General features: G+C 36.9%; 1 protein-coding gene and 1 non-coding gene across 2 annotated transcripts in view; both read left to right on the forward strand.

Moving 5' to 3' along the window:
* Positions 1-14,512, forward strand: part of KCNH5 (potassium voltage-gated channel subfamily H member 5) — a 252,358-nt gene that overhangs the window by 105,896 nt on the left and 131,950 nt on the right. The gene's annotated exons all lie outside the window — the stretch shown is intronic.
* Positions 8,587-8,718, forward strand: LOC118710785. Its single transcript, XR_004985527.1, has one exon. It is a non-coding gene; the product is annotated as a small nucleolar RNA SNORA11 (small nucleolar RNA).

A 14,512-nucleotide genomic window follows, 5' to 3' on the forward strand; every position in this document is an offset into this window, starting at 1 on the left:
TAGTTATATCCAAGTAATTTGTAGGAATAAGACTTTGGGCCAGTTAACAAAGTCACAGAGCCAATTAGGTAAAAAGATTGTTATGATTCATATATTGCTTAATTGGAGCAGGGAGATAGATCTCTCATTGAGACCTGAGGCATATTGATCAGATTCCATAAACATTTATTGAATGTTTGTTCTGTGTTAGGCACTGGGCTAGCTCTGAAAATACAAAGGTGAACACGAGAAAGACCCTGTCTTCAAGGAATATTAAATCCAAAGTCTAAAGGGTTTTGCCTGATAATTTATGTTTGAATATTCACTTTTTATCTATTTTTATTGCTCAAATGGCAAGGTACACACTTTGAAATGTGGATATTCTCATGAGTATTTTATCAAATGTGTTCACTCTTTGTAACATCTCATATAGCAATTTGGCATAGAGTCAATTGCCAGGTTATGAGTGGTACTATGTATTTCTACACATAACTACTATGTATTTTAATCCTCACAGGAGGATGGAAGGAAGGGTTGGAGGGGGAGAGAAACATCAACGTGAGAAAGACACATTGATTGGCTCCTGCCCGTGCCCAGACCAGGGCCAGGGATCAAACTTGTAACCAAGGTATGTGCTTTTAGCAGGGACTGTGACCATTCAGTCCACAGGCCAATGCTCTAAACCACTGAAAAAAAACCAAAAAACAAAAAACCAGTCAGGGTTAGAAGTAGGTGAGACTTTAAATATAATTTCAAATTCTTCCTAATTCTTCAAGTAGTAAAAGAAGGGAACAAAAAGAAAATATTTTTTTAAAAAGCCAGCTTCACAATAATTTCAAATACATACCTTTTCCCCCCCAGTGTGATAATACTTCATATTTAAGCTGAAAAATGACACACAGAAAGGAAGGTTGGGTAAATACAGGGTATTGATCATTTTAGACTGTCTAACATTAAAAGTGTTATTTTATTCATTTATAGTCAGTTTCTAGCTAGAATAAGAAGCAATTTTTCTTAAAAAAAACTTACGGGAACTAGGTCTGGTAGGTTCTTATTATGACAGATGGGTTCTTCTTCTACATAACTTTCCTAAGTATGGTGGTGTTGAGAAATGGGCTATTTAATTGCACTACCGTTCTTCCTCTTCATCACTTATTTTCTGAAAATTAGAACTATTGATAATGGGTTCTGTTTATAACTTGTTCCTTCTTCTTCCTTTTTCTCCTATGTTTACTGAGCACTTATTGAACACAAGACATAGTACTAGTGGGGAAAATGAGGCATGCTTAGAACTAATGTCACTCTTAAGGTCAAAGTATTGGCTATTATAATGTAGGTGCCCTAGTACGGTGTAGTAATAATTCTGCTTCCTTGCTTCCTGGTTGTGTCACCTTAGATCAGTTCTTGATCTTTCTAATGTTTTGTTTCTTAATCTAATGGGTTGTTGTGAGGCTTAAAGACACATACTCATTATTCCATTCAGCAAATGTTTGTTGAGCACCTACTATGTGTCAGGTACTGTTACGGGCTCTTGAAATACAATAGTGAACTAAAAAGGATTCCTGCTCTTATGGAGCTTGCATTCTAAAAAAGGGAGACAGGCAATAAATAACAGACATAGTAAATAAGGAAATGAATAGTATATTAGCAGATGGTAATAATGAACAGATGGATAAAAGATAAGTAGAGTGGGATCTGAGCATTTGGGGGTGTGGGAGAGAGCCAGGTATGTTCATTGAGAAGGTGGTGATTGAGGAAAGACTTGAAGGCAATGAGAGTTACCTTGTGCATATCCTGTGGAAGTGCATTCCAGAAAAGGGCACAGATAGTGCAAAGCCCTGATGGGATTGCTCCTGTCCTGTTAAATCTGAGGAATAATGAAGAGGCAGCCACTGTGGCTACAAAAGTGTAAGGAACATGCCCTACAAGTGCGTGAGCAATAATAGACATGATTGAATTATATCATTAAAGCAGCAGAGTCGAATGGGCTGAGGCAGGCATCATCGTTTTGTGTGGAACTGTTGGTACCTAAGATGTACCTTAAGGGACAGACAGGATGTAGACAGTGCCTGCGAACTAGCCTAAATTTTGTTATTTAGTCCTTGTACTAGGACTTTACTCCAGACTATGTTGCCATCACAGTAAGGTGATCTACCAAACCTCTTGTTTCATTGCTAAAGGTTGGGCATTGTAAGATCACTCTCCCACCTATATCCCACATGTCCCTTATGTATCTTCAAAGACACTTGTCAGGTAATATGTGTCAATGTGAGAAGAGGGAGAGAAATTAAGAGGTTTCCTTCTCTTCCAATGAAATGAACAATTCTGGCCACCATATTATAAAGCTACAGAGTAATCTATTTTTATAAAGTTTTATATAAAATCATAATTTTAATAGTCTGTTTTTAGCTGTCTCTCTGATAGAGGAAAGTTTTATTAATGTATTCAGTGATTGGAGGTCTATGGTGGTACAGAATTCCTGTAGCATTCTCTATTTACATAGCATTCCCCATACTATTTTTTTCTCTTTCATGTCTATCTCTCTCTGTCATCTTTTCAATTTAAAGGGGTGGTTTAGGGGCCTCCAGAAATTAGGCTAATGTGAGTGATGACTCACCATGACTAACTCAATAGAGATGGTGTTCTATTTTTGTAAAAGGAATATGGTTAATACCTCAAGCTCTTTATATCTCATTAGCAAATTTAATTTTTTATAATAATCTTTGATATATTTTTCTATTTTAAGAAAACACATTAGAATGGTGTTTATCTACTCTGAAAAATTCTCTCTGTATTTATCCATTAGCAGGATTTTTTGTGAATGTGTTTTTTGTTGTTGATACTCGCCCAGACTTAAGGATGAGGTGAGAATTAATTCTTGATTTTCATACGCAAAGTGAAGGATTTTAGTTGGGAAGTTTGAGGCTAAAATTGTTGCTCTTCTCTCTAAGACTCTATGAGTTTATTATTGGAAGAAAGCCAAGAGCACTTTTTTAAAACCTAAGGGATGTATTATAGTTCTACATTTACTTGAAGGATGAAAAAAATTCTTTGACAAACTATGTTATTTTAGGTAGTGATTATGAATCATTAAGAAACCAAAGCTTCTTCCAGTATGCATTAAAAACCATTTTGCCTTCAATTTTAAAATGTTTTTACTCTTTAAGTTCTCCTGAGAACTGTAATTATTCTAGGTGGTTATATAAATTGAATTTAGAGAGTTCCTATCAATTAGACAAGCCTTGCTTTATTACCTACATTTCTGAATCAGCTGCCCACCACTACTCCCCAAACATACAAAATTTCAAATTTACTTTGACATGTGGTCTATTCTTGATTTATGTCACTATTGATTACAACTGGCTCATTTTATCTCCTAGGCCAAGAAGATGCATTAGATTTATCCTGAAGCTTTATTTGTCCAGACAAATCACTGTCCCAGCCACTCCCCTCATCTATTTTTACTTCTTAGGAAGAAAGAATGTAACTAAGTAGCAATTTAGAAATCATTTTCAGATAGATATCATTAGATACATTTTTAAAAGTAATATCACAATTTAAGGGAAAAAATTTACCACATTTAACAATTTATATTTCTAGCAGATTTCCAGCAGAATTGTAGTCTTAAATAGACGGATATACCAATTGGTGAACTTAAAGGGAAAGATACCTTCATACGTATAAATTTAACTTTTAAGAAAAGTAGTTGAAGCTTTCTATTCCCTCTCACTTTTCTGCTCAAGATGGCTTATAAAAATGATTAATTTTATATTTAACTGTGTTGTATTTGGGAATGAAGTTTGCTTTTGAGGCAATTATTAAAATAAATCCAGTTATAAGAGAAACTAAAAAATAATAAAGCAAGGTAAGAGAATGGAGTACTGGATTCTGATTTAATTCAGCAAACATTTTAAAGATTATAAGACAAAGAAGAATATTTGATTGTTGTCATCAATCAAATTTTAATGTATTCTAAAATTTAAAAATAACTATTAATACTATATTTACTAAGTGTTTATTATGTTAGGGACATTTTAATACATTTTATTGTTTTTGTTTTAGCTTTTTTTTTTTTAATATGATCTATCTCATTAAATACAACAACTCTAAGAGATAACCAGGCTTAGGTAAAAATAATTTTCAGTAAATCTTTTTCCTAAAGCTTTTTTGAGATATAATTGACATATAATATTCTGTAAGTTTAAGGTATACAATGTTGATGAATTGAAATATGTATATATTGTGAGATAAACAAAGGAGTGTATTACTTCATATTTGATGCTTAATAAAAACTGGTTTATTTTTTATTTTTAGGTCAAATAAAATGAAATATATAAATAGATTATAAATATATGGAATCTACAATATTAACCACAAGAGTTTCTTTGTATACATAACTAGGTTTGAAAATCAATTATATAAAAACTTGGATGATAGATTTGTAATGAGTTATTTAGTATACCCTATGGGACACCTGGAAATATATTCTCAATAGTATGCTTAGTGATAGATGACCTTCATGTTGCAAAATGCCCTCATGTGACTCTAACAGCAGGAGAACATTGGCTATTAGTTGATCATGGAGTTACTTATGATGCTGTTATTTAGGGTAGAGGTCAGAACAAGTGTCAGATGCTGATATGCTTTATGCTAATCACTTGCCACCCCATCCAGACAACCCAAATTTGGGAACTGCTGCCTGCTTTATAGAAAATATATGAATGAGTAGGGAATTACAAAAAAAGTGACTTAGTATCAAGATCCTACTTGCTTTTAATTTCCAATATTTATTACTCCCTGTTTAAGTATAGACTCTCAATTTCCAAACCCTGTAGGCATTCCTGGATAGCAGTTACTTGGTTTCCTGTCCTGGATACTGATCTCCTTGGATTTCAAGCCCCTTGCTATACACTAACTGAGGCAGTTGTGCTTTCCTTTAAGACACATGATGTTGTCAACATGACCATCATGTGGGAGAAATAAAAATGCAAGATAACCTTGCTGATGTTGCTCAGTGGTTGAGCATTGACCTATGAATCAGGAGGTCATGGTTTGATTTCTGATCAGGGCACATGCCTGGGTTGTGGGCTTGATCTCCAGTAGGGGTCACATAGGAGGCAGCTAATTAATGATTATCTCTCATCATTGATGTTTCTATCCCTCTGTACCTCTCCCTTCCTTTCTCTAAAATCAATAAAAAACATATTTTAAAAAGGTGCATGATAAAATAGGAAACAGTCAGTGTGGTTCTTTGAAGACAAATCATGGCAGATTTACTTCATTTTCTTCTTTGATAGATTGACAGGCCTCATAAACAATGGGGAGTAATGGATAAGATCTATGTTGCTTCCTTGTAATCACTCCTGAAATGTTCAGGTGTGAATGGGTCATATTTTATGTTTCCATAGAGAGAAGAAACACAGGGTCACTGTCACTGGGCCTGATTAATAGCCCTGTTTCTCTGAGATTCTACATCCAAGCCAGGCTGGTAGATAAGTTGTGCTAACAAAAATAAGGGCAGTGGAATGAAATAAAGAATCAGAGTGAACTCTGTCTATCTTTCTAGACAAACCAGGAGAGATTTCTTACATGAAGTAAATTGTAGTCAGAATTATAGGAAGGTATTGGAATTATAAGGTTAGGAAAAAATATTGGGGCTTGAAGATGCATACCATATCTTAATAAAAAAAAATTAGGAAACATTGAGATGGTGTTGTAAATTGTACAGTGAAGGACACAATTTTTATTTTGAGACACCTGAGGTAAGGTGTTTGAGAATGCTTTGAAGTGGGTTGGAGTCTAATTCTCTCTTAAGTTCAGCAAAATGTCTTTACAAATGAGTACTTTTATGGGGAATATGGAATGAGAAAAGATATTAATTTCACCAGAAAATGAGACAAGAAAAAAAAAGTCTTATTATTAAAGGGAAAACAAATTTTCTAACTTTTATCCTACTTTTATCTAACTTTTATGGTAGAGGGGTAACATGTGAAGGGTGATCCATCCATTTAATCATTGTGAGTTTAACAAATTCAATTGGAAAGCAAAGGGAAAAAGCCTCTGTGTTCTCTTTATTTTTAAACACAGAGATGAATGGGTTTTATATTTTCAGTTCCCCACCATCCTAATATATAAAAACCCAAGATCTGTAACAACCCACCAAAGGCTTGACTGAACACAGGAAGTCAGTCCTGCAGTCAGTGCTGGGTTGCCATGCAGCAACCCAGCATTGACTGCTGAAGGGGCTGCAGATCAGGCCTGGAGAGAGAGGCAGGATCAGATCCACAGCCTCCATGGAAGCTGTTGATCAGCTGTTGCCTCTCTCTTTCTCTTCAGGTTTTGTCAGCAGCTATGCCTCTGTTTTTCTCTGGCCTCCGGGGGCTGCTGATCAGCCTGCCTCTCTGATCAGGACTGGAGATAGGCCTGGAGATGCTGACTGGCGTACATACTGACCAATCAACCCAAACTGGGTGAACTGTGAGGAGCTAATGGCCGCAGAGGAGGCGGAGTTTTTAACTCTGACTGGCATAGAAACCCACCAATCAGAACCAAATTGGCTGGCAGGGTAGGGCAGTTGGGGTCCACCAGGCTTGCAGGGGAGGGCAGTTAGAGGCAGATCAGGTCAGCAGGGAGTGCGGTTTGGGGCGATCAGTCAGGCAGGCAGAGAGGTTAGGGGCAATTAGGCAGGCAGACAGAGGCAGTTAAGGGTTATTAGGCAGGCAGGCGGGTGAGCAGTTAGGAGCCAATGATACCAAATTGTGAGTTGGACATCCCCCAAGGAGTCCCCAATTGGAGAGGGTGCAGGCTGGGTGGAGGAAACACCCTTTCCATGCATGAATTTCATAAACCGGGCAACTAGTCCACACTAATAAAAGAGAAACATTCAAATTGACCATCACTCCACTATGCCTACCAGCCAATCAAAGTGAGTCTGCAAATTAACCCAACAAATATGACAGTTCATTTGAATATGCAGGCACAGAGCAAAGACTGAAGACAGTATACAAGGAAGAGGGAGGGAGAGTGGAAAGCAGGGTGGGGCAGTGGCGGTGGCAGCGAGAGGCAGGATGGAAGCCTGCCTTCGCAGGCTTTGCTTCCTTCTCTGCTTTGCTCAGGCTGCAAGAAGCCCTATTCTTGCAGGAATCTTTCTGCAATGGGCCTCTAGTTTTTTTTTTTTTTTTTTTTTTTTTTTTTTTTTTTTTTATAAAAGGAAGATGGATTATTCTCATTCTTTCTGGAAATGATGAACAGTGTTGACCCAAGTGAAATATAGATTTGTGTAACAAAGAAGATGGTTTTGTTATATAATAAGCTCCTATGCTTCCTCTACATCTCAGCTCAATCACTGTTTCATTAGAGGAATCTTCTTTCACCTGTGAGGCTAGATCAGCTCAGCCTTTCATAAACTCACAACACCATGAACATGTGTCCACCTGTGTGTAATACAAAGGTTATATTTTTGACTTTTTAATTTATTTAGATAGGCTGATAGTTTCACAGAACACAGGAAGTGTGCAAGTTCTGTCTCACCATTTTCTAAGCAAAGCCTAGTACAATATCTGACACCTCTTAGACTTTCAATAAATGAATAAGACAATGAATGAATGGATGTAGTGAAGATATCAAAATATAGGAAAAAAACAAACCTGAAAACAATCTCTCCCTCTCCTCCAAATATTAGGTTGAATAAGACTGTAGTCATTGCCACGAAAGAAGTTTTCATGTAAAAGTTCTATAGCAGGTGTGTTACCTTTCTGAGTAAGGGAAGCAGCTTTCCAAACATAAGGAAGAGGCACAGGGGTGGAGAGTAGGCAATGCTGGCACATTCAAAGTGGGTGGCAGATGGATATGAAGTGGGCCTGGTTCCAGCTTCAGTCTCAGCTCAATTTCAGTAACTGTTCCTGAACATGTTTCTCTTTTATCGTCCCATTGAAGGCCTATTTAAAAGCACTCTGTGGGTCCTTTTGATACAGCAGGTGAGGGTGATCAAAGCCCTGAGAACTAGGCATCATTGGCACACGGTGGAAGCTGGTTGCAGGAGCAGTTCTTCACTCCTTTGAACTGACAGTGGGGTTATTGAGCAGGAAGTGAGGATTCATTTACTGGAGAGCAGGAATGGGAACAGGGATTTCACAGCAATTAAACACATTTAGCAGAACTATTTTCTGACCTCTGGCACTTTCACAGTTTTGTGGTTTCCCTTTTGTTGGTAATGTCTAGGACTCTTACCTAATATCTGTCATCTTTTTTGTTGTTCCCCCAAACCAGAAGAGATGGAAGGGAAATATATCTTAGCCAGAAAGGGAAAAAGAAGATGAAAAGAATCCAAGTGTTCATCTTATAGTCATTATGAAACCAAGTCCAGGTTATGGTGGCTTTCACAGGAGACACGCGTGAGTTTCACCTTCTATGACCTCGTTCTCTGTGCCCCATTATTTCCCATATTCATTAAAAATTTTGTTATTGGAGTTAGTATGCAAATGTTACCAAGTATTTTCCCTTTTGTTTTAAGCTCAAACGAAACAAAAGAGGTTTCATTGTATTTCCAAAGGATCTGATGAACTGGCAAGGTTTTGAGATTTAGAGCTAGGATAAGAGAGGACAGGTGGGATGTGAGGAGAGAGCAGAGTGCCTGAAGAATGGCTTCCTCTGTGTATAACACACCCAATGGTAACGTAGGCTAACTTCTCACTGGTGGTAATATACTCTGACCTTCCTGTGACGTTATGCCCTACACATAAAAAAAGAAAAGAAGGGACATGTGGATACTCATTTGTACTTGATTAGAAAGGAGAGAGATATTTCTTCTTAGCCTTATATTGTTTCAGTTCCATCTGCACCTGGATGATTGGCGTGACAGCTTTTCAATGATTCTTCCAGCTATTTGATTCTGTGAATGATGCTAAGGAAATAAACTGATACTCATAAATGCATCTAGATAAGTGGTTGGTAAATTTTGAACTTTATAAATAAATGTTGTTTTTTTACATTGTAATCTAAGTAACTGTAGTCCTATTTTTTTTCCCTCCTGAAAAGCAAAGCTTGAACATGTAAGCTAATGATTACTGTTGGTTTACAAAAGCAAGACATAATCAAATTTCAGATGCAAGACCTTCATTTGGCTTGTGGTAAGAGGGAAATGAATTGAGAAAATTAGGAATTCAGCACTTTTATTTTATCAAAGTCTGGACTAGTGATTATCACTAACAGGTACTTAAGCCACACTGTTTCATCTGTGAAATATATGAGAAATGTTTTTCTACCTGATATGAGGGCTTAATTTCTGTGGAGTTTATATGTGCGTGTGTGTGAAGTGACTCACAGTGGCCTCTCCAAATCAGGGAAAGTGTGACTAATGAGGATACCACAGGGGAGCTGCGTGGGGTGTGTACTTAGTGTGTGTGTGTGTGTGTGTGTGTGAGTGTGTGTGTGTGTGTGAGTGTGGTGTGTGGTGTGTGTGTGAGTGTGTGTGAGTGTGTGTGCGTGTGTGAGTGTGTGTGTGGTGTGTGTGTGTGGTGTGTGCGTGTGTGTGTGTGATTTTGCAGCAGATGAGAGGTTCTCCTCTGTGGTTGGGTGGGAAGAACCAAACATAACGCACCCCAGAGCCTAATTAACTATGATGTTTCTACCTAGCTTTCATTTCCTTTTGCTTCTGTAATGATAGCATGAAAGTGAGATAATATAGCTGAATTCAGTGTGGAGACCTGCCACTTGTATAAAATCAGATTCATGCCAAGGAGGGGAAAATACAGTGATTATGAGTAATTATTCTGATAGCTTCATTTATGATGGTTAGAGTTTACTTGGACTGGTATTATTTATCTGTCTGCATGGAAACAATTACTTCCTGACCTCTGGCATTTTTAATGCAGATCTTGTGCATTTCTGAGGGAGTTGCACTTATGACAAATTCATCAGGGAGTCTTGGAGTATTTTTATAGGACTGCCATCATTTATTTTTATTTTTTTATTATTTGAAGCATTACAGATAGTAGTACATATGTCTCCTTTTCCCCTCCTTTGACCTCTCCTCAGCCTCCCCTACTACCCCGAATATGCCTTCAACTGCCCTCCCGTGTCTTGTATCCATTGGTTATGTTTATATGCATGCATACAAGTCCTTCGGTTTGATCTTTTACAGATCCCTCCCCAACCTTCCTTGTTTCCCACTATAGTTTGACAGTCTGTTCAATGGTTCTTTATCTCTATAACTATTTGCCCCCCATTTCTTTTCTTTAAAAAATCTTGCAACTGCAGATTAGAAATAAACACATAATAACAGAAAACGTTTGAGTCCCAATTTCAATGTCTAACAGTTCTGAGACCCAGTTTCAATGTCAAATAGTTCCTTATGTGTACGTGTCGGAAATGATATCTGGATGATGGACAGATGGTGGCAATGCAGGTCTGACCCTTTCTGGTTTGGTCCTTGGCAACCTGTAGCAACGCACATCTGCTGACTGCTGGCGTGGCCAGGCATTGTCAGTGTCTTCCATTTCTGGACTGTTTCTCCTCTTGTCTTTGCAGTTGGAGCAGACTTGACAACTCCTTTCTGTTGCAGGAAACCTCATGGTCTTGGAGTAGTTTTCTGAAAATATACAAACATATTCTCAACCAAATGTTAATAAAGGAGTATTTTCTATAAAATTGACATGGGATCCTTTTTATTTTGTGTAAATGATTTTCCTTTGGCTTATTTTGACATCATGTGTGATTTTCATGGGTGTCTTGCTGTTAGCATTACAAATGAAAATTTTCTACAGTAAAATTTTTCTAGATTTTACTTACAGGATATTTTTCCTTACATAATATTACCCTACTATTCCTCCTTTCTTTTTTTTTAATGGATGCTTTTGTAAATTTTGTAATGTAGTCTTGATAACTTTAAATTTTAAGTTTTTGCACAAAAATAAGTCTGCTTTAGGTTCATTTCATGTTAAGCAATTTTACTGTGAGATGCACTACCAATAGAAATTTTAGTTAATACTTTAGGAACAGCTTTTTATCCAGTACACTTAAATTTTCTTGATGTTCACTTATTTCTATTAACCAATTTAAATTAACCTGAAAACTTGATTACTATTTTACTGTCAAATTTAATACCCTAACAACAATCTTAGTTTACCCTGTAAATATTAGTGGAGAGGATTATTTACATTCTTGAGTAGGCCCTGAACACCCCTGGTGCTATGCTGGATTTAGACATAGGGCAGCTGCTGTTGGCCAAGTCTCCATCCGTTACCTGGGTCTCAATCTGAGTTGGGCGTAGGAAGCGAAGCAGTCATGGGGGCAGGAAACTTCCCTCTGAAGGGGTGATGGTTCAGGTCCCTGCAAGGTGGGGGGAGGGGTGAGGGCCTGTGCCCCACCTCTGTTGATCTCCACAATCTCTCCTGATGGCCCCTCTGCAACTGTGCCTGTCTTAGGTTGTTCCTTCCCTGAGGAATCTTAACCGTCTTTGGCTTACCAGCCATCCTCTGGGGCCAAGCAGGGTGTTTTGAGGTTCAGTTCTGTTACCTTGGTAGCCTATGCCCCCATGGGACTGCCATCATTTTTGACATATTTGAAAACCATACTCTCAGTGGTAAGTAAATGTTGTAATTCTTGAAGAAACTGATGTAAGAATGATTTTTTTTTTCATTTAAGAAAACAGCCTATGATCCCACTATTTTCTGAATAATAAACAAACATGATACAATGAAATCAGTTACATGTAACATCAAATCAACTCTTTAGTATGAAACTCTTTCTAATATCATTAGTAACCTTACATTTTGTATAACTCTGATAAGAACAGAGCCAACCACCATCATCTATCCATTCATTATTTTTCTAGCTATTGCCTCAGGCTCTATGAATGATACAGTCTAGTTTCATCTTTGTCATTGTAGCACAATCTTTTTATTTATTTATCATAAACCCCTGGCTCATTCACCGCAGCTTCCAGATTATGTTTTCTGAGCTCACAGTGACTCAGCATTCTACATAGGCTAATATCGATAGAATGCAAGAACTGAAGAAGGGAGTACATGTTGTCTGAGTAAACTTCTTCATGAACATGACCAGAGATACAAAGTGCTAAGATGATGATACCTGTCTGCCTTTCCAGTCCTCGTTGTTCCTCACTTGACTTGTCTGCCTTTCCACCCCTCATTGTTGCTTTCCAATCTCAGAGGAGAGTGCCTGTTTTTGAACTTTGTATAAATGGATTCATATACTAGATGCATTCTTCTGTGACTTGCTTATTTGTCCCATCTGTCTATACTTTACATTAATTCTTGATGCTGTATGAGACAGTTTATCCCCTCCCACACACACACACACACACTCTGATGAATTATGTTCTTTTGTATGACTGCTACAACTATTTTTTACCTGTATGAATATGATGGGTGGTATATATTATTATTTTCTCTGGTTTAATTTTTTGTGTCCAAACGATGCTTTTATAAACATTTTGTACACATCTCTTTTTGCTCATGTGCAAGAAGTGTGTGTGTGTGTGTGTGTGTGTGTGTGTAGAATGGCCATGTCATGTCTGTGCTCTTGGTCAACTTTACAAGATAATGTGAAATGTTATTTCCTACTCTTTCACCAGTGGTAAATGTGAGGTTTTCATCCACATCACCACCTGATAGATGACAAATGAGGTTATTGTGTTTTCAGTTACATTTCCCTGATTACTAATAAGGATTTTAAAAAGATGAGAATCATCCTATTCTGTAATCAACCTTTTTAAGTTAATTTTTATTGGGTTGTTTGTTTTTTTAATTTGTTCATAAGAGTTTTTCCCGCCTGTATAATAAGGATATATCCTTTGTTGGTTGTAGCTGCTGGAAATATTGTCCACTGTGTTGCTTATTTTTTATTATTTTATAATATGTTATGAATCATCTTCATTTAATGTGGTCAAATCAATTGTTCACAGTTTATGCTTTTGCAGCATGTTTGAGCTCATTGAAATATTCTATATTTTCTTCTAAATGTTTTTAAACATTTTCACTTTTATTTAAATCATAGATAGATCTGGAAATGTATTTTTATTCAGATATGAGGTAGGGGTTTATTTTCATTTTCCATATCTGGATAGTCAATTATTTCAGTACCATTTTTTTTAAATTGTTCATTTCCCCCACTGATTTACAGGGTTATCTGCTTCATAGGTGAAGATGTATAGATTTGATGGAGTTACCTGTTTTTCCATGTATTTATACAGCACTATTATTTATCAAATATGAATATAGAGCTTAATGTGTGTCAGACACTGTTCCAAGAGCTTTAGAAAGGTAAACGCATTTGATCTTTACAGGGAAGGTACTCTTACTATTCTCACTTTATAGATGTGGCAACTGAGGCACAAAGAGATAAGTTAACTTACCCAAGGTCACTCATTCAGAAAGTGGCAGACCCAGGATTCACACACAGGCAGTCTGGCTTGAACATTATGCTACCTCTCCAGTACTAACTTGTCTCTAGAGATTTATGATTAATACTAGAGGCCTATGGGGTCCCTCAACCTGGCCTGCATCCTCTTGCAATGTCGGACTGCTGGTTTCAGCTTGATCCCCGCGGGCCAGGTCAAGGGACCCCACAGATGCATGGATCTGTACATCAGGCCTCTAATATGCATATAAGATCTTTGGTTAACCTCTTCCCATCCTTTCCCTCCCCACTTTCCTCTGAGATTCATCAGTCTGTTACACATTTCCATGCCTGTGTATTGAGCATCTGCCCCCTGGTGGTCAGTACCCTTCATAGCTACTGATTGAATGGTCCAATGGTCCAATGGTCCAATGGCCCAATGGTCCGATGGTCACTTTGGCTTTTATATATATAGATTAACAAAAACCACCCAGTGCTGTTGCTTTCAGTGTGCTATGATACATTGTGGTATGTTCTCTTCCATGTAAGACTTAGATCAGCAAATAAACTTATATATACACACAAGAATACCAACAAACTTAATAATTTGATTTTATGCTAAAACTATTGATCAATTAATAGAGAATTGGCATCGTATGTTATTGAGCATGGTACATCTTTCCATGTGTTTACAATTTTCTCCATAAAAGGTCTTATATGTTTATTGTTAAATTTATTTTTAAAACACACATACATATGCTTTTATATATATTATGATATACATATATAATACTTTATAACATATACAAATTATAATATATATTTGCTGTGAGTGACACAAGGGCAAACATTTGCATTTGTCTCTATCAGTGATTTTGAGATGGAGATCTATTTTGTCTATTATTAATACCAGAATTATTTAATTGGTATTTGTCCAGCATATAATTTTCAGCTTTTAATCTTCAACCTTGCAATGTTTTATGCTCTTTTGAAGCCCATAAGTAGCTCATAGTTGTATTTTTAAAAAATTCAATTTGACAATCTTGTTTTTATATTTTTAGTTTTTAAAAAGATTTTGTGCCAATTTTAGAGAGAGAGGAAAGAAGAGGGAGAGAGAAAGAAACATTAATGTGAGAGTGAGAAATCACTTCTGAGCATATATCCTGACCAGGAA

Source organism: Pipistrellus kuhlii, unplaced genomic scaffold (genome assembly GCF_014108245.1).
Source record: "Pipistrellus kuhlii isolate mPipKuh1 unplaced genomic scaffold, mPipKuh1.p scaffold_m20_p_1, whole genome shotgun sequence".
Lineage (NCBI taxonomy): Eukaryota > Metazoa > Chordata > Mammalia > Chiroptera > Vespertilionidae > Pipistrellus > Pipistrellus kuhlii.